Source organism: Heterodontus francisci, chromosome 34, assembly GCF_036365525.1.
Source record: "Heterodontus francisci isolate sHetFra1 chromosome 34, sHetFra1.hap1, whole genome shotgun sequence".
Taxonomy (NCBI): Eukaryota; Metazoa; Chordata; class Chondrichthyes; order Heterodontiformes; family Heterodontidae; genus Heterodontus; species Heterodontus francisci.
Window position 1 is genome coordinate 46,725,270 of NC_090404.1, and position 21,711 is coordinate 46,746,980.

Genomic DNA, 21,711 nt, shown 5'->3' on the forward strand with positions numbered 1-21,711 from the left:
TTCTTGTCCTCTGGTTAACCCTTCCCTCCTGCCACAAAAAAGCTTTCTCGCTCAAAACAGTCCTTGTTTGGAACACCAAGATCAAAACTTCTGTGAGCACGAGAGAACAACGCCCATCTTGCACTTTTGCACACCGTGTACCTGAAGTCATCCACGGCGAGCCCATGGTGCCAATCCTTCTCGATACCCACGCGAAGGATTTCTTTCTAAAGTGTGGTGTCGGGAAAGGGGAAAAGAATAATGCAGCGTGGGCCAAAATATTGAACTCCAAGTATTTTGCATATCGTGCTTGCTTCTGTTGCAAAGCCAGGAAAAGAGAGAAAAACAAACAAGTAAAGAAAGAAAGAAACAAACAAGCAAACAAGCAAAAAAAAATCATATGCGTTTCCTGCTTGCCTGTCGTGGCCGATGATGTGCAATATCAAGCCCGCAAAAGTGCGAATCCGCCGTCCAGATCTCTGCAGCTGTCACAGGACTGAACTGGATGAAAGTGTTGAATGTATGCCATCACAGAGAGGAGGCAAATCACTGTGCGATGTAACATCAATGATGTGGGATGAGGGATAAAATTGAATTGATTGAGTCAAGAGCTTTAGCGGTGGTACTGCGTCGGCTGCCTGGCTCCAAAGTAGAAGCCGAAATGGTGATGGAAACGTGCCCCCCTCCAAGCTGACACAACATCTATGAAGCCCAAAGGTAGCTGGCAATCTCTGGCAAACTGTAGAAAGTGTCTCTGTGTGCTTCCTCGTTAGTATAGTGGTGAGTATCCCTGCTTGTCACGCGGGCGACCGGGGTTCAATTTCCCGACGGGGAGGCGTGAGCGTTGCTGAGGACACCCGATAGCGGGAAGGGAAAACTTTTTGAATTCCAAATCGCTTTGCACTGCCGCATGGAGACTCTCATCCACAACACGTACGCGGCCCGCCACCCGTTTTATCAAAACTATCAACAGCAAACATGTTCCACACATCCGCCTATCACAATCACCGCACAACATCCGCTCTTTACTCATCAGACTGGCCACTTTCTCTTCTTTGCATTCACAAAGCGGCTCATTCAAAATGCACTCAACACATTTTCCTTGGCACATTTCATTGCTTCATTAAACCGCGACTCTTTCTACAACCAACATGCTTTATAAGCCACGACGCAACACATTTCACTACATCTTTCACGCGGCAGCAACACCATTGCGTTCATAGTCTGACAGCAAAATGACCCTCTCGCAGCCACACACCACCACCTGTTCAAGGCAGATAGACAATCTGAGGAAGAAAGTCACACACCTTGTACGCCATCAAACTTCAGCAAGGGCCACCTGTACGGAAAGAAGTGAAAGGTGGCAAAGGTTAATAACCTCGAATGGCTCAGTAACAAGCGCAACGAGACAAGGTGCTCAGAGGCACTGAAGAAAGTGTTGGGAATGCTACATGCCCAATACACATAGCCTGTGCGATCCCTTTGCAAGAGCTACTCAACGTATTCGAGTGATCAGCCCTCGGCCCTGATTTTTTTTTAAATTCCCTTGCAGCATCCTGCCATTCTCTCTTGAATGTTAACATTCAATCTGAAAGCACACGACTTTCAGTCAGCTCACACAACAACATGCTGCCTAAACTAATCCTTCTTTCCTTGTACGTCTGCTTCGAATGCGAATCACCTTATCTTCTTGTCCTCTGGTTAACCCTTCCCTCCTGCCACAAAAAAGCTTTCTCGCTCAAAACAGTCCTTGTTTGGAACACCAAGATCAAAACTTCTGTGAGCACGAGAGAACAACGCCCACCTTGCACTTTTGCACACCGTGTGCCTGAAGTCATCCACGGCGAGCCCATGGTGCCAATCCTTCTCGATACCCACACGAAGGATTTCTCTCTAAAGTGTGGTGTCGGGAAAGGGGAAAAGAATAATGCAGCGTGGGCCAAAACATTGAACTCCAAGTATTTTGCATATCGTGCTTGCGTCTGTTGCAAAGCCAGGAAAAGAGAGAAAAACAAACAATTAAAGAAAGAAAGAAACAAACAAGCAAACAAGCAAAAAAAAAATCATATGCGTTTCCTGCTTGCCTGCAGTGGCCGATGATGTGCAATATCAAGCCCGCAAAACTGCGAATCCGCCGTCCAGATCTCTGCAGCTGTCACAGGACTGAACTGGATGAAAGTGTTGAATGTATGCCATCACAGAGAGGAGGCAAATCACTGTTCGATGTAACATCAATGATGTGGGATGAGGGATAAAATTGAATTGATTGAGTCAAGAGCTTTAGCGGTGGTACTGCGTCGGCTGCCTGGCTCCAAAGTAGAAGCCGAAATGGTGATGGAAACGTGCCCCCTCCAAGCTGACACAACATCTATGAAGCCCAAAGGTAGCTGGCAATCTCTGGCAAACTGTAGAAAACGTCTCTGTGTGCTTCCTCGTTAGTATAGTGGTGAGTATCCCCGCCTGTCACGCGGGCGACCGGGATTCAATTCCCCGACGGGGAGGCGTGAGTATTGCTGAGGCCACCTGAGAGCGGTAAGGGAAAACTTTTTGAATTCCAAATCTCTTTGCACTGCCGCATGGAGACTCTCATCCACAACACGTACGCGGCCCGCCACCCGTTTTATCAAAACTATCAACAGCAAACATGTTCCACACATCCGCCTGTCACAATCACCGCACAACATCCGCTCTTTACTCATCAGACTGGCCACTTTCTCTTCTTTGCATTCACAAAGCGGCTCATTCAAAATGCACTAAACACATTTTCCTTGGCACATTTCATTGCTTCATTAAACCGCGACGCTTTCTACAACCAACATGCTTTATAAGCCACGACGCAACACATTTCACTACATCTTTCACGCGGCAGCAACACCATTGCGTTCATAGTCTGACAGCAAAATAACCCTCTAGCAGCCACACACCACCACCTGTTCAAGGCAGATAGACAATCTGAGGAGGAAGGTCACACACCTTGTACGCCATCAAACTTCAGCAAGGGCCACCTGGACGGAAAGAAGTGAAAGGTGGCAAAGGTTAATAACCTCGAATGGCTCAGTAACAAGCGCAACGAGACAAGGTGCTCAGAGGCACTGAAGAAAGTGTTGGGAATGCTACATGCCCAATACACATAGCCTGTGCGATCCCTTTGCAAGAGCTACTCAACGTATTCGAGTGATCAGCCCTCGGCCCTGATTTTTTTTTAATTCCCTTGCAGCATCCTGCCATTCTCTCTTGAATGTTAACATTCAATCTGAAAGCACACGACTTTCAGTCAGCTCACACAACAACATGCTGCCTAAACTAATCCTTCTTGCCTTGTACGTCTGCTTCGAATGCGAATCACCTTATCTTCTTGTCCTCTGGCTAACCCTTCCCTCCTGCCACAAAAAAGCTTTCTCGCTCAAAACAGTCCTTGTTTGGAACACCAAGATCAAAACTTCTGTGAGCACGAGAGAACAACGCCCATCTTGCACTTTTGCACACCGTGAACCTGAAGTCATCCACGGCGAGCCCATGGTGCCAATCCTTCTCGATACCCACACGAAGGATTTGTTTCTAAAGTGAGGTGTCGGGAAAGGGGAAAAGAATAATGCAGCGTGGGCCAAAACATTGAACTCCAAGTATTTTGCATATCGTGCTTGCTTCTGTTGCAAAGCCAGGAAAAGAGAGAAAAACAAACAAGTAAAGAAAGAAAGAAACAAACAAACAAACAAGCAAAAAAAATCATATGCGTTTCCTGCTTGCCTGTAGTGGCCGATGATGTGCAATATCAAGCCCGCAAAAGTGCGAATCCGCCGTCCAGATCTCTGCAGCTGTCACAGGACTGAACTGGATGAAAGTGTTGAATGTATGCCATCACAGAGAGGAGGCAAATCACTGTGCGATGTAACATCAATGATGTGGGATGAGGGATAAAATTGAATTGATTGAGTCAAGAGCTTTAGCGGTGGTACTGCGTCGGCTGCCTGGCTCCAAAGTAGAAGCCGAAATGGTGATGGAAACGTGCCCCCCTCCAAGCTGACACAACATCTATGAAGCCCAAAGGTAGCTGGCAATCTCTGGCAAACTGTAGAAAGTGTCTCTGTGTGCTTCCTCGTTAGTATAGTGGTGAGTATCCCTGCTTGTCACGCGGGCGACCGGGGTTCAATTTCCCGACGGGGAGGCGTGAGCGTTGCTGAGGACACCCGATAGCGGGAAGGGAAAACTTTTTGAATTCCAAATCGCTTTGCACTGCCGCATGGAGACTCTCATCCACAACACGTACGCGGCCCGCCACCCGTTTTATCAAAACTATCAACAGCAAACATGTTCCACACATCCGCCTATCACAATCACCGCACAACATCCGCTCTTTACTCATCAGACTGGCCACTTTCTCTTCTTTGCATTCACAAAGCGGCTCATTCAAAATGCACTCAACACATTTTCCTTGGCACATTTCATTGCTTCATTAAACCGCGACTCTTTCTACAACCAACATGCTTTATAAGCCACGACGCAACACATTTCACTACATCTTTCACGCGGCAGCAACACCATTGCGTTCATAGTCTGACAGCAAAATGACCCTCTCGCAGCCACACACCACCACCTGTTCAAGGCAGATAGACAATCTGAGGAAGAAAGTCACACACCTTGTACGCCATCAAACTTCAGCAAGGGCCACCTGGACGGAAAGAAGTGAAAGGTGGCAAAGGTTAATAACCTCGAATGGCTCAGTAACAAGCGCAACGAGACAAGGTGCTCAGAGGCACTGAAGAAAGTGTTGGGAATGCTACATGCCCAATACACATAGCCTGTGCGATCCCTTTGCAAGAGCTACTCAACGTATTCGAGTGATCAGCCCTCGGCCCTGATTTTTTTTTAAATTCCCTTGCAGCATCCTGCCATTCTCTCTTGAATGTTAACATTCAATCTGAAAGCACACGACTTTCAGTCAGCTCACACAACAACATGCTGCCTAAACTAATCCTTCTTTCCTTGTACGTCTGCTTCGAATGCGAATCACCTTATCTTCTTGTCCTCTGGTTAACCCTTCCCTCCTGCCACAAAAAAGCTTTCTCGCTCAAAACAGTCCTTGTTTGGAACACCAAGATCAAAACTTCTGTGAGCACGAGAGAACAACGCCCACCTTGCACTTTTGCACACCGTGTGCCTGAAGTCATCCACGGCGAGCCCATGGTGCCAATCCTTCTCGATACCCACACGAAGGATTTCTCTCTAAAGTGTGGTGTCGGGAAAGGGGAAAAGAATAATGCAGCGTGGGCCAAAACATTGAACTCCAAGTATTTTGCATATCGTGCTTGCGTCTGTTGCAAAGCCAGGAAAAGAGAGAAAAACAAACAATTAAAGAAAGAAAGAAACAAACAAGCAAACAAGCAAAAAAAAAATCATATGCGTTTCCTGCTTGCCTGCAGTGGCCGATGATGTGCAATATCAAGCCCGCAAAAGTGCGAATCCGCCGTCCAGATCTCTGCAGCTGTCACAGGACTGAACTGGATGAAAGTGTTGAATGTATGCCATCACAGAGAGGAGGCAAATCACTGTTCGATGTAACATCAATGATGTGGGATGAGGGATAAAATTGAATTGATTGAGTCAAGAGCTTTAGCGGTGGTACTGCGTCGGCTGCCTGGCTCCAAAGTAGAAGCCGAAATGGTGATGGAAACGTGCCCCCTCCAAGCTGACACAACATCTATGAAGCCCAAAGGTAGCTGGCAATCTCTGGCAAACTGTAGAAAACGTCTCTGTGTGCTTCCTCGTTAGTATAGCGGTGAGTATCCCCGCCTGTCACGCGGGCGACCGGGATTCAATTCCCCGACGGGGAGGCGTGAGTATTGCTGAGGCCACCTGAGAGCGGTAAGGGAAAACTTTTTGAATTCCAAATCTCTTTGCACTGCCGCATGGAGACTCTCATCCACAACACGTACGCGGCCCGCCACCCGTTTTATCAAAACTATCAACAGCAAACATGTTCCACACATCCGCCTGTCACAATCACCGCACAACATCCGCTCTTTACTCATCAGACTGGCCACTTTCTCTTCTTTGCATTCACAAAGCGGCTCATTCAAAATGCACTAAACACATTTTCCTTGGCACATTTCATTGCTTCATTAAACCGCGACGCTTTCTACAACCAACATGCTTTATAAGCCACGACGCAACACATTTCACTACATCTTTCACGCGGCAGCAACACCATTGCGTTCATAGTCTGACAGCAAAATAACCCTCTAGCAGCCACACACCACCACCTGTTCAAGGCAGATAGACAATCTGAGGAGGAAGGTCACACACCTTGTACGCCATCAAACTTCAGCAAGGGCCACCTGGACGGAAAGAAGTGAAAGGTGGCAAAGGTTAATAACCTCGAATGGCTCAGTAACAAGCGCAACGAGACAAGGTGCTCAGAGGCACTGAAGAAAGTGTTGGGAATGCTACATGCCCAATACACATAGCCTGTGCGATCCCTTTGCAAGAGCTACTCAACGTATTCGAGTGATCAGCCCTCGGCCCTGATTTTTTTTTAATTCCCTTGCAGCATCCTGCCATTCTCTCTTGAATGTTAACATTCAATCTGAAAGCACACGACTTTCAGTCAGCTCACACAACAACATGCTGCCTAAACTAATCCTTCTTGCCTTGTACGTCTGCTTCGAATGCGAATCACCTTATCTTCTTGTCCTCTGGCTAACCCTTCCCTCCTGCCACAAAAAAGCTTTCTCGCTCAAAACAGTCCTTGTTTGGAACACCAAGATCAAAACTTCTGTGAGCACGAGAGAACAACGCCCATCTTGCACTTTTGCACACCGTGAACCTGAAGTCATCCACGGCGAGCCCATGGTGCCAATCCTTCTCGATACCCACACGAAGGATTTGTTTCTAAAGTGAGGTGTCGGGAAAGGGGAAAAGAATAATGCAGCGTGGGCCAAAACATTGAACTCCAAGTATTTTGCATATCGTGCTTGCTTCTGTTGCAAAGCCAGGAAAAGAGAGAAAAACAAACAAGTAAAGAAAGAAAGAAACAAACAAACAAACAAGCAAAAAAAATCATATGCGTTTCCTGCTTGCCTGTAGTGGCCGATGATGTGCAATATCAAGCCCGCAAAAGTGCGAATCCGCCGTCCAGATCTCTGCAGCTGTCACAGGACTGAACTGGATGAAAGTGTTGAATGTATGCCATCACAGAGAGGAGGCAAATCACTGTTCGATGTAACATCAATGATGTGGGATGAGGGATAAAATTGAATTGATTGAGTCAAGAGCTTTAGCGGTGGTACTGCGTCGGCTGCCTGGCTCCAAAGTAGAAGCCGAAATGGTGATGGAAACGTGCCCCCTCCAAGCTGACACAACATCTATGAAGCCCAAAGGTAGCTGGCAATCTCTGGCAAACTGTAGAAAACGTCTCTGTGTGCTTCCTCGTTAGTATAGTGGTGAGTATCCCCGCCTGTCACGCGGGCGACCGGGATTCAATTCCCCGACGGGGAGGCGTGAGTATTGCTGAGGCCACCTGAGAGCGGTAAGGGAAAACTTTTTGAATTCCAAATCTCTTTGCACTGCCGCATGGAGACTCTCATCCACAACACGTACGCGGCCCGCCACCCGTTTTATCAAAACTATCAACAGCAAACATGTTCCACACATCCGCCTGTCACAATCACCGCACAACATCCGCTCTTTACTCATCAGACTGGCCACTTTCTCTTCTTTGCATTCACAAAGCGGCTCATTCAAAATGCACTAAACACATTTTCCTTGGCACATTTCATTGCTTCATTAAACCGCGACGCTTTCTACAACCAACATGCTTTATAAGCCACGACGCAACACATTTCACTACATCTTTCACGCGGCAGCAACACCATTGCGTTCATAGTCTGACAGCAAAATAACCCTCTAGCAGCCACACACCACCACCTGTTCAAGGCAGATAGACAATCTGAGGAGGAAGGTCACACACCTTGTACGCCATCAAACTTCAGCAAGGGCCACCTGGACGGAAAGAAGTGAAAGGTGGCAAAGGTTAATAACCTCGAATGGCTCAGTAACAAGCGCAACGAGACAAGGTGCTCAGAGGCACTGAAGAAAGTGTTGGGAATGCTACATGCCCAATACACATAGCCTGTGCGATCCCTTTGCAAGAGCTACTCAACGTATTCGAGTGATCAGCCCTCGGCCCTGATTTTTTTTTAATTCCCTTGCAGCATCCTGCCATTCTCTCTTGAATGTTAACATTCAATCTGAAAGCACACGACTTTCAGTCAGCTCACACAACAACATGCTGCCTAAACTAATCCTTCTTGCCTTGTACGTCTGCTTCGAATGCGAATCACCTTATCTTCTTGTCCTCTGGCTAACCCTTCCCTCCTGCCACAAAAAAGCTTTCTCGCTCAAAACAGTCCTTGTTTGGAACACCAAGATCAAAACTTCTGTGAGCACGAGAGAACAACGCCCATCTTGCACTTTTGCACACCGTGAACCTGAAGTCATCCACGGCGAGCCCATGGTGCCAATCCTTCTCGATACCCACACGAAGGATTTGTTTCTAAAGTGAGGTGTCGGGAAAGGGGAAAAGAATAATGCAGCGTGGGCCAAAACATTGAACTCCAAGTATTTTGCATATCGTGCTTGCTTCTGTTGCAAAGCCAGGAAAAGAGAGAAAAACAAACAAGTAAAGAAAGAAAGAAACAAACAAACAAACAAGCAAAAAAAATCATATGCGTTTCCTGCTTGCCTGTAGTGGCCGATGATGTGCAATATCAAGCCCGCAAAAGTGCGAATCCGCCGTCCAGATCTCTGCAGCTGTCACAGGACTGAACTGGATGAAAGTGTTGAATGTATGCCATCACAGAGAGGAGGCAAATCACTGTGCGATGTAACATCAATGATGTGGGATGAGGGATAAAATTGAATTGATTGAGTCAAGAGCTTTAGCGGTGGTACTGCGTCGGCTGCCTGGCTCCAAAGTAGAAGCCGAAATGGTGATGGAAACGTGCCCCCCTCCAAGCTGACACAACATCTATGAAGCCCAAAGGTAGCTGGCAATCTCTGGCAAACTGTAGAAAGTGTCTCTGTGTGCTTCCTCGTTAGTATAGTGGTGAGTATCCCTGCTTGTCACGCGGGCGACCGGGGTTCAATTTCCCGACGGGGAGGCGTGAGCGTTGCTGAGGACACCCGATAGCGGGAAGGGAAAACTTTTTGAATTCCAAATCGCTTTGCACTGCCGCATGGAGACTCTCATCCACAACACGTACGCGGCCCGCCACCCGTTTTATCAAAACTATCAACAGCAAACATGTTCCACACATCCGCCTATCACAATCACCGCACAACATCCGCTCTTTACTCATCAGACTGGCCACTTTCTCTTCTTTGCATTCACAAAGCGGCTCATTCAAAATGCACTCAACACATTTTCCTTGGCACATTTCATTGCTTCATTAAACCGCGACTCTTTCTACAACCAACATGCTTTATAAGCCACGACGCAACACATTTCACTACATCTTTCACGCGGCAGCAACACCATTGCGTTCATAGTCTGACAGCAAAATGACCCTCTCGCAGCCACACACCACCACCTGTTCAAGGCAGATAGACAATCTGAGGAAGAAAGTCACACACCTTGTACGCCATCAAACTTCAGCAAGGGCCACCTGTACGGAAAGAAGTGAAAGGTGGCAAAGGTTAATAACCTCGAATGGCTCAGTAACAAGCGCAACGAGACAAGGTGCTCAGAGGCACTGAAGAAAGTGTTGGGAATGCTACATGCCCAATACACATAGCCTGTGCGATCCCTTTGCAAGAGCTACTCAACGTATTCGAGTGATCAGCCCTCGGCCCTGATTTTTTTTTAAATTCCCTTGCAGCATCCTGCCATTCTCTCTTGAATGTTAACATTCAATCTGAAAGCACACGACTTTCAGTCAGCTCACACAACAACATGCTGCCTAAACTAATCCTTCTTTCCTTGTACGTCTGCTTCGAATGCGAATCACCTTATCTTCTTGTCCTCTGGTTAACCCTTCCCTCCTGCCACAAAAAAGCTTTCTCGCTCAAAACAGTCCTTGTTTGGAACACCAAGATCAAAACTTCTGTGAGCACGAGAGAACAACGCCCACCTTGCACTTTTGCACACCGTGTGCCTGAAGTCATCCACGGCGAGCCCATGGTGCCAATCCTTCTCGATACCCACACGAAGGATTTCTCTCTAAAGTGTGGTGTCGGGAAAGGGGAAAAGAATAATGCAGCGTGGGCCAAAACATTGAACTCCAAGTATTTTGCATATCGTGCTTGCGTCTGTTGCAAAGCCAGGAAAAGAGAGAAAAACAAACAATTAAAGAAAGAAAGAAACAAACAAGCAAACAAGCAAAAAAAAAATCATATGCGTTTCCTGCTTGCCTGCAGTGGCCGATGATGTGCAATATCAAGCCCGCAAAACTGCGAATCCGCCGTCCAGATCTCTGCAGCTGTCACAGGACTGAACTGGATGAAAGTGTTGAATGTATGCCATCACAGAGAGGAGGCAAATCACTGTTCGATGTAACATCAATGATGTGGGATGAGGGATAAAATTGAATTGATTGAGTCAAGAGCTTTAGCGGTGGTACTGCGTCGGCTGCCTGGCTCCAAAGTAGAAGCCGAAATGGTGATGGAAACGTGCCCCCTCCAAGCTGACACAACATCTATGAAGCCCAAAGGTAGCTGGCAATCTCTGGCAAACTGTAGAAAACGTCTCTGTGTGCTTCCTCGTTAGTATAGTGGTGAGTATCCCCGCCTGTCACGCGGGCGACCGGGATTCAATTCCCCGACGGGGAGGCGTGAGTATTGCTGAGGCCACCTGAGAGCGGTAAGGGAAAACTTTTTGAATTCCAAATCTCTTTGCACTGCCGCATGGAGACTCTCATCCACAACACGTACGCGGCCCGCCACCCGTTTTATCAAAACTATCAACAGCAAACATGTTCCACACATCCGCCTGTCACAATCACCGCACAACATCCGCTCTTTACTCATCAGACTGGCCACTTTCTCTTCTTTGCATTCACAAAGCGGCTCATTCAAAATGCACTAAACACATTTTCCTTGGCACATTTCATTGCTTCATTAAACCGCGACGCTTTCTACAACCAACATGCTTTATAAGCCACGACGCAACACATTTCACTACATCTTTCACGCGGCAGCAACACCATTGCGTTCATAGTCGGACAGCAAAATAACCCTCTAGCAGCCACACACCACCACCTGTTCAAGGCAGATAGACAATCTGAGGAGGAAAGTCACACACCTTGTACGCCATCAAACTTCAGCAAGGGCCACCTGGACGGAAAGAAGTGAAAGGTGGCAAAGGTGAATAACCTCGAATGGCTCAGTAACAAGCGCAACGAGACAAGGTGCTCAGAGGCACTGAAGAAAGTGTTGGGAATGCTACATGCCCAATACACATAGCCTGTGCGATCCCTTTGCAAGAGCTACTCAACGTATTCGAGTGATCAGCCCTCGGCCCTGATTTTTTTTTAATTCCCTTGCAGCATCCTGCCATTCTCTCTTGAATGTTAACATTCAATCTGAAAGCACACGACTTTCAGTCAGCTCACACAACAACATGCTGCCTAAACTAATCCTTCTTGCCTTGTACGTCTGCTTCGAATGCGAATCACCTTATCTTCTTGTCCTCTGGTTAACCCTTCCCTCCTGCCACAAAAAAGCTTTCTCGCTCAAAACAGTCCTTGTTTGGAACACCAAGATCAAAACTTCTGTGAGCAGGAGAGAACAACGCCCATCTTGCACTTTTGCACACCGTGTACCTGAAGTCATCCACGGCGAGCCCATGGTGCCAATCCTTCTCGATACCCACACGAAGGATTTCTCTCTAAAGTGTGGTGTCGGGAAAGGGGAAAAGAATAATGCAGCGTGGGCCAAAACATTGAACTCCAAGTATTTTGCATATCGTGCTTGCGTCTGTTGCAAAGCCAGGAAAAGAGAGAAAAACAAACAATTAAAGAAAGAAAGAAACAAACAAGCAAACAAGCAAAAAAAAAATCATATGCGTTTCCTGCTTGCCTGCAGTGGCCGATGATGTGCAATATCAAGCCCGCAAAACTGCGAATCCGCCGTCCAGATCTCTGCAGCTGTCACAGGACTGAACTGGATGAAAGTGTTGAATGTATGCCATCACAGAGAGGAGGCAAATCACTGTTCGATGTAACATCAATGATGTGGGATGAGGGATAAAATTGAATTGATTGAGTCAAGAGCTTTAGCGGTGGTACTGCGTCGGCTGCCTGGCTCCAAAGTAGAAGCCGAAATGGTGATGGAAACGTGCCCCCTCCAAGCTGACACAACATCTATGAAGCCCAAAGGTAGCTGGCAATCTCTGGCAAACTGTAGAAAACGTCTCTGTGTGCTTCCTCGTTAGTATAGTGGTGAGTATCCCCGCCTGTCACGCGGGCGACCGGGATTCAATTCCCCGACGGGGAGGCGTGAGTATTGCTGAGGCCACCTGAGAGCGGTAAGGGAAAACTTTTTGAATTCCAAATCTCTTTGCACTGCCGCATGGAGACTCTCATCCACAACACGTACGCGGCCCGCCACCCGTTTTATCAAAACTATCAACAGCAAACATGTTCCACACATCCGCCTGTCACAATCACCGCACAACATCCGCTCTTTACTCATCAGACTGGCCACTTTCTCTTCTTTGCATTCACAAAGCGGCTCATTCAAAATGCACTAAACACATTTTCCTTGGCACATTTCATTGCTTCATTAAACCGCGACGCTTTCTACAACCAACATGCTTTATAAGCCACGACGCAACACATTTCACTACATCTTTCACGCGGCAGCAACACCATTGCGTTCATAGTCGGACAGCAAAATAACCCTCTAGCAGCCACACACCACCACCTGTTCAAGGCAGATAGACAATCTGAGGAGGAAAGTCACACACCTTGTACGCCATCAAACTTCAGCAAGGGCCACCTGGACGGAAAGAAGTGAAAGGTGGCAAAGGTGAATAACCTCGAATGGCTCAGTAACAAGCGCAACGAGACAAGGTGCTCAGAGGCACTGAAGAAAGTGTTGGGAATGCTACATGCCCAATACACATAGCCTGTGCGATCCCTTTGCAAGAGCTACTCAACGTATTCGAGTGATCAGCCCTCGGCCCTGATTTTTTTTTAATTCCCTTGCAGCATCCTGCCATTCTCTCTTGAATGTTAACATTCAATCTGAAAGCACACGACTTTCAGTCAGCTCACACAACAACATGCTGCCTAAACTAATCCTTCTTGCCTTGTACGTCTGCTTCGAATGCGAATCACCTTATCTTCTTGTCCTCTGGTTAACCCTTCCCTCCTGCCACAAAAAAGCTTTCTCGCTCAAAACAGTCCTTGTTTGGAACACCAAGATCAAAACTTCTGTGAGCAGGAGAGAACAACGCCCATCTTGCACTTTTGCACACCGTGTACCTGAAGTCATCCACGGCGAGCCCATGGTGCCAATCCTTCTCGATACCCACACGAAGGATTTGTTTCTAAAGTGAGGTGTCGGGAAAGGGGAAAAGAATAATGCAGCGTGGGCCAAAACATTGAACTCCAAGTATTTTGCATATCGTGCTTGCTTCTGTTGCAAAGCCAGGAAAAGAGAGAAAAACAAACAAGTAAAGAAAGAAAGAAACAAACAAACAAACAAGCAAAAAAAATCATATGCGTTTCCTGCTTGCCTGTAGTGGCCGATGATGTGCAATATCAAGCCCGCAAAAGTGCGAATCTGCCGTCCAGATCTCTGCAGCTGTCACAGGACTGAACTGGATGAAAGTGTTGAATGTGTGTCATCACAGAGAGGAGGCAAATCACTGTGCGATGTAACATCAATGATGTGGGATGAGGGATAAAATTGAATTGATTGAGTCAAGAGCTTTAGCGGTGGTACTGCGTCGGCTGCCTGGCTCCAAAGTAGAAGCCTAAATGGTGATGGAAACGTGCCCCCCTCCAAGCTGACACAACATCTATGAAGCCCAAAGGTAGCTGGTAATCTCTGGCAAACTGTAGAAAGCGTCTCTGTGTGCTTCCTCGTTAGTATAGTGGTGAGTATCCCTGCCTGTCACGCGGGCGACCGGGGTTCAATTCCCCGACGGGGAGGCGTGAGCGTTGCTGAGGACACCCGAGAGCGGAAAGGGTAATCTTTGTGAATTCCAAATCGCTTTGCACTGCCACATGGAGGCTCTCATCCACAACACGTACGCGGACCGCCACCCGTTTTATCAAAACTATCAACAGCAAACATGTTCCACACATCCGCCTATCACAATCACCGCACAACATCCGCTCTTTACTCATCAGACTGGCCACTTTCTCTTCTTTGCATTCACAAAGCGGCTCATTCAAAATGCACTAAACACATTTTCCTTGGCACATTTCATTGCTTCATTAAACCGCGACTCTTTCTACAACCAACATGCTTTATAAGCCACGACGCAACACATTTCACTACATCTTTCACGCGGCAGCAACACCATTGCGTTCATAGTCTGACAGCAAAGTAACCCTCTAGCAGCCACACACCACCACCTGTTCAAGGCAGATAGACAATCTGAGGAAGAAAGTCACACACCTTGTACGCCATCAAACTTCAGCAAGGGCCACCTGGACGGAAAGAAGTGAAAGGTGGCAAAGGTTAATAACCTCGAATGGCTCAGTAACAAGCGCAACGAGACAAGGTGCTCAGAGGCACTGAAGAAAGTGTTGGGAATGCTACATGCCCAATACACATAGCCTGTGCGATCCCTTTGCAAGAGCTACTCAACGTATTCGAGTGATCAGCCCTCGGCCCTGATTTTTTTTTAAATTCCCTTGCAGCATCCTGCCATTCTCTCTTGAATGTTAACATTCAATCTGAAAGCACACGACTTTCAGTCAGCTCACACAACAACATGCTGCCTAAACTAATCCTTCTTTCCTTGTACGTCTGCTTCGAATGCGAATCACCTTATCTTCTTGTCCTCTGGTTAACCCTTCCCTCCTGCCACAAAAAAGCTTTCTCGCTCAAAACAGTCCTTGTTTGGAACACCAAGATCCAAACTTCTGTGAGCAGGAGAGAACAACGCCCATCTTGCACTTTTGCACACCGTGTACCTGAAGTCATCCACGGCGAGCCCATGGTGCCAATCCTTCTCGATACCCACACGAAGGATTTCTTTCTAAAGTGTGGTGTCGGGAAAGGGGAAAAGAATAATGCAGCGTGGGCCAAAACATTGAACTCCAAGTATTTTGCATATCGTGCTTGTTTCTGTTGCAAAGCCAGGAAAAGAGAGAAAAACAAACAAGTCAAGAAAGAAAGAAACAAACAAGCAAACAAGCAAAAAAAACCATATGCGTTTCCTGCTTGCCTGTAGTGGCCGATGATGTGCAATATCAAGCCCGCAAAAGTGCGAATCCACCGTCCAGATCTCTGCAGCTGTCACAGGACTGAACTGGATGAAAGTGTTGAATGCATGCCATCACAGAGAGGAGGCAAATCACTGTTCGATGTAACATCAATGATGTGGGATGAGGGATAAAATTGAATTGATTGAGTCAAGAGTTTTAGCGGTGGTACTGCGTCGGCTGCCTGGGTCCAAAGTAGAAGCCGAAATGGTGATGGAAACGTGCCCCCTCCAAGCTGACACAACATCTATGAAGCCCAAAGGTAGCTGGCAATCTCTGGCAAACTGTAGAAAACGTCTCTGTGTGCTTCCTCGTTAGTATAGTGGTGAGTATCCCCGCCTGTCACGCGGGCGACTGGGATTCAAATCCCCGACGGGGTGGCGTGAGTATTGCTGAGGCCACCTGAGAGCGGAAAGGGAAAACTTTTTGAATTCCAAATCTCTTTGCACTGCCGCATGGAGACTCTCATCCACAACACGTACGTGGCCCGCCACCCGTTTTATCAAAACTATCAACAGCAAACATGTTCCACACATCCGCCTATCACAATCACCGCACAACATCCGCTCTTTACTCATCAGACTGGCCACTTTCTCTTCTTTGCATTCACAAAGCGGCTCATTCAAAATGCACTAAACACATTTTCCTTGGCACATTTCATTGCTTCATTAAACCGCGACGCTTTCTACAACCAACATGCTTTATAAGCCACGACGCAACACATTTCACTACATCTTTCACGCGGCAGCAACACCATTGCGTTCATAGTCGGACAGCAAAATAACCCTCTAGCAGCCACACACCACCACCTGTTCAAGGCAGATAGACAATCTGAGGAGGAAGGTCACACACCTTTTAAGCCATCAAACTTCAGCAAGGGCCACCTGGACGGAAAGAAGTGAAAGGTGGCAAAGGTTAATAACCTCGAATGGCTCAGTAACAAGCGCAACGAGACAAGGTGCTCAGAGGCACTGAAGAAAGTGTTGGGAATGCTACATGCCCAATACACATAGCCTGTGCGATCCCTTTGCAAGAGCTACTCAACGTATTCGAGTGATCAGCCCTCGGCCCTGATTTTTTTTTAATTCCCTTGCAGCATCCTGCCATTCTCTCTTGAATGTTAACATTCAATCTGAAAGCACACGACTTTCAGTCAGCTCACACAACAACATGCTGCCTAAACTAATCCTTCTTGCCTTGTACGTCTGCTTCGAATGCGAAACACCTTATCTTCTTGTCCTCTGGTTAACCCTTCCCTCCTGCCACAAAAAAGCTTTCTCGCTCAAAACAGTCCTTGTTTGGAACACCAAGATCAAAACTTCTGTGAGCACGAGAGAACAACGCCCATCTTGCACTTTTGCACACCGTGTACCTGAAGTCATCCACGGGGAGCCCATGGTGCCAATCCTTCTCGATACCCACACGAAGGATTTGTTTCTAAAGTGAGGTGTCGGGAAAGGGGAAAAGAATAATGCAGCGTGGGCCAAAACATTGAACTCCAAGTATTTTGCATATCGTGCTTGCTTCTGTTGCAAAGCCAGGAAAAGAGAGAAAAACAAACAAGTAAAGAAAGAAAGAAACAAACAAACAAACAAGCAAAAAAAATCATATGCGTTTCCTGCTTGCCTGTAGTGGCCGATGATGTGCAATATCAAGCCCGCAAAAGTGCGAATCCGCCGTCCAGATCTCTGCAGCTGTCACAGGACTGAACTGGATGAAAGTGTTGAATGTATGCCATCACAGAGAGGAGGCAAATCACTGTGCGATGTAACATCAATGATGTGGGATGAGGGATAAAATTGAATTGATTGAGTCAAGAGCTTTAGCGGTGGTACTGCGTCGGCTGCCTGGCTCCAAAGTAGAAGCCTAAATGGTGATGGAAACGTGCCCCCCTCCAAGCTGACACAACATCTATGAAGCCCAAAGGTAGCTGGTAATCTCTGGCAAACTGTAGAAAGCGTCTCTGTGTGCTTCCTCGTTAGTATAGTGGTGAGTATCCCTGCCTGTCACGCGGGCGACTGGGGTTCAATTCCCCGACAGGGAGGCGTGAGTGTTGCTGAGGCCACCTGAGAGCAGGAAGGAAAAACTTCTTGAATTCCAAATCGCTTTGCACTGCCGCATGGAGACTCTCATCCACAACACGTACGCGGCCTGCCACCCGTTTTATCAAAACTATCAACAGCAAACATGTTCCACACATCCGCCTATCACAATCACCGCACAACATCCGCTCTTTACTCATCAGACTGGCCACTTTCTCTTCTTTGCATTCACAAAGCGGCTCATTCAAAATGCACTAAACACATTTTCCTTGGCACATTTCATTGCTTCATTAAACCGCGACGCTTTCTACAACCAACATGCTTTATAAGCCACGACGCAACACATTTCACTACATCTTTCACGCGGCAGCAACACCTTTGCGTTCATAGTCTGACAGCAAAATAACCCTCTAGCAGCCACACACCACCACCTGTTCAAGGCAGATAGACAATCTGAGGAAGAAGGTCACTCACCTTGTACGCCATCAAACTTCAGCAAGGGCCACCTGGACGGAAAGAAGTGAAAGGTGGCAAAGGCTAATAACCTCGAATGGCTCAGTAACAAGCGCAACGAGACAAGATGCTCTGAGGCACTGAAGAAAGTGTTGGGAATGCGACATGCCCAATACACATAGCCTGTGCGATCCCTTTGCAAGAGCTACTCAACGTATTCGAGTGATCAGCCCTCGGCCCTGATTTTTTTTTAAATTCCCTTGCAGCATCCTGCCATTCTCTCTTGAATGTTAACATTCAATCTGAAAGCACACGACTTTCAGTCAGCTCACACAACAACATGCTGCCTAAACTACTCCTTCTTTCCTTGTACGTCTGCTTCGAATGCGAATCACCTTATCTTCTTGTCCTCTGGTTAACCCTTCCCTCCAGCCACAAAAAAGCTTTCTCGCTCAAAACAGTCCTTGTTTGGAACACCAAGATCAAAACTTCTGTGAGCACGAGAGAACAACGCCCATCTTGCACTTTTGCACACCGTGTACCTGAAGTCATCCACGGCGATCCCATGGTGCCAATCCTTCTCGATACCCACACGAAGGATTTCTTTCTAAAGTGTGGTGTCGGGAAAGGGGAAAAGAATAATGCAGCGTGGGCCAAAACATTGAACTCCAAGTATTTTGCATATCGTGCTTGCTTCTGTTGCAAAGCCAGGAAAAGGGAGAAAAACAAACAAGTCAAGAAAGAAAGAAACAAACAAGCAAACAAGCAAAAAAAAATCATATGCATTTCCTGCTTGCCTGTAGTGGCCGATGATGTGCAATATCAAGCCCGCAAAAGTGCGAATCCGCCCTCCAGATCTCTGCAGCTGTCACAGGACTGAACTGGATGAAAGTGTTGAATGTATGCCATCACAGAGAGGAGGCAAATCACTGTGCGATGTAACATCAATGATGTGGGATCAGGGATAAAATTGAATTGATTGAGTCAAGAGCTTTAGCGGTGGTACTGCGTCGGCTGCCTGGCTCCAAAGTAGAAGCCTAAATGGTGATGGAAACGTGCCCCCCTCCAAGCTGACACAACATCTATAAAGCCCAAAGGTAGCTGGCAATCTCTGGCAAACTGTAGAAAACGTCTCTGTGTGCTTTCTCGTTAGAATAGTGGTGAGTATCCCCGCCTGTCACGCGGGAGAACGGGGTTCAATTCCACGACGGGGAGGTGTGAGCGTTGCTGAGGCCACCAGAGAGCGGGAAGAGAAAACTTTTTGAATTCCAAATCGCTTTGCACTGCCGCATGGAGACTCTCATCCACAACACGTACGCGGCCCGCCACCCGTTTTATCAAAACTATCAACAGCAAACATGTTCCACACATCCGCCTATCACAATCACCGCACAACATCCGCTCTTTACTCATCAGACTGGCCACTTTCTCTTCTTTGCATTCACAAAGCGGCTCATTCAAAATGCACTAAACACATTTTCCATGGCACATTTCATTGCTTCATTAAACCGCGACGCTTTCTGCAACCAACATGCTTTATAAGCCACGACGCAACACATTTCACTACATCTTTCACGCGGCAGCAACACCATTGCGTTCATAGTCTGACAGCAAAATAACCCTCTAGCAGCCACACACCACCACCTGTTCAAGGCAGATAGACAATCTGAGGAAGAAGGTCACACACCTTGTACGCCATCAAACTTCAGCAAGGGCCACCTGGACGGAAAGAAGTGAAAGGTGGCAAAGGTTAATAACCTCGAATGGCTCAGTAACAAGCGCAACGAGACAAGGTGCTCAGAGGCACTGAAGAAAGTGTTGGGAATGCTACATGCCCAATACACATAGCCTGTGCGATCCCTTTGCAAGAGCTACTCAACGTATTCGAGTGATCAGCCCTCGGCCCTGATTTTTTTTTAAATTCCCTTGCAGCATCCTGCCATTCTCTCTTGAATGTTAACATTCAATCTGAAAGCACACGACTTTCAGTCAGCTCACACAACAACATGCTGCCTAAACTAATCCTTCTTTCCTTGTACGTCTGCTTCGAATGCGAATCACCTTATCTTCTTGTCCTCTGGTTAACCCTTCCCTCCTGCCACAAAAAAGCTTTCTCGCTCAAAACAGTCCTTGTTTGGAACACCAAGATCAAAACTTCTGTGAGCACGAGAGAACAACGCCCACCTTGCACTTTTGCACACCGTGTACCTGAAGTCATCCACGGCGAGCCCATGGTGCCAATCCTTCTCGATACCCACACGAAGGATTTCTTTCTAAAGTGTGGTGTCGGGAAAGGGGAAAAGAATAATGCAGCGTGGGCCAAAACATTGAACTCCAAGTATTTTGCATATCGTGCTTGCTTCTGTTGCAAAGCCAGGAAAAGAGAGAAAAACAAAGAAGTCAAGAAGGAAAGAAACAAACAAACAAACAAGCAAAAAAATTCATATGTGTTTCCTGCTTGCCTGTAGTGGCCGATGATGTGCAATATAAAGCCCGCAAAAGTGCGAATCCGACGTCCAGATCTCTGCAGCTGTCACAGGACTGAACTGGATGAAAGTGTTGAATGTATGCCATCACAGAGAGGAGGCAAATCACTGTGCGATGTAACATCAATGATGTGGGATGAGGGATAAAATTGAATTGATTGAGTCAAGAGCTTTAGCGGTGGTACTGCGTCGGCTGCCTGGCTCCAAAGTAGAAGCCTAAATGGTGATGGAAACGTGCCCCTTCCAAGCTGACACAACATCTCTGAAGCCCAAAGGTGGCTGACAATCTCTGGCAAACTGTCGGAAACGTTTCTGTGTGCTTCCTCGTTAGTATAGTGGTGAGTATCCTCGCCTGTCACGCGGGAGACCGGGGTTCAATTCCCCGATGGGGAGGCGTGAGCGTCGATGAGGCCACCCGAGAGCTGTTAGGGGGAACTTTTTGAATTCCAAATCGCTTTGCACTGCCGCATGGAGACTCTCATCCACAACACGTACGCGGCCCGCCACCCGTTTTATCAAAACTATCAACAGCAAACATGTTCCACACATCCGCCTATCACAATCACCGCACAACTTCCGCTCTTTACTCATCAGACTGGCCACTTTCTCTTCTTTGCATTCTCAAAGCGGCTCATTCAAAATGCACTAAACACATTTTCCTTGGCACATTTCATTGCTTCATTAAACCGCGACGCTTTCCACAACCAACATGCTTTATAAGCCACGACGCAACACATTTCACTACATCTTTCACGCGGCAGCAACACCATTGCGTTCATAGTCTGACAGCAAAATGACCCTCTAGCAGCCACACACCACCACCTGTTCAAGGCAGATAGACAATCTGAGGAGGAAGGTCACACACCTTGTACGCCATCAAACTTCAGCAAGGGCCACCTGGACGGAAAGAAGTGAAAGGTGGCAAAGGTTAATAACCTCGAATGGCTCAGTAACAAGCGCAACGAGACAAGGTGCTCAGAGGCACTGAAGAAAGTGTTGGGAATGCTACATGCCCAATACACATAGCCTGTGCGATCCCTTTGCAAGAGCTACTCAACGTATTCGAGTGATCAGCCCTCGGCCCTGATTTTTTTTTAATTCCCTTGCAGCATCCTGCCATTCTCTCTTGAATGTTAACATTCAATCTGAAAGCACACGCCTTTCAGTCAGCTCACACAACAACATGCTGCCTAAACTAATCCTTCTTTCCTTGTCCGTCTGCTTCGACTGCGAATCACCTTATCTTCTTGTCCTCTGGTTAACCCTTCCCTCCTGCCACAAAAAAGCTTTCTCGCTCAAAACAGTCCTTGTTTG

At 47.2% G+C, this 21,711-nt stretch overlaps 2 non-coding genes across 2 annotated transcripts; both read left to right on the top strand.

Moving 5' to 3' along the window:
- The first annotated feature begins 14,060 nt into the window (after nucleotides 1-14,060).
- trnad-guc (transfer RNA aspartic acid (anticodon GUC)) lies at nucleotides 14,061-14,132 on the top strand. The gene has a single exon. It is a non-coding gene; the product is annotated as a tRNA-Asp (tRNA).
- Nucleotides 14,133-20,718: 6,586 nt separating this feature from the next.
- Nucleotides 20,719-20,790, top strand: trnad-guc (transfer RNA aspartic acid (anticodon GUC)). Its single transcript has one exon. It is a non-coding gene; the product is annotated as a tRNA-Asp (tRNA).
- The last annotated feature ends 921 nt before the right edge of the window (nucleotides 20,791-21,711 follow it).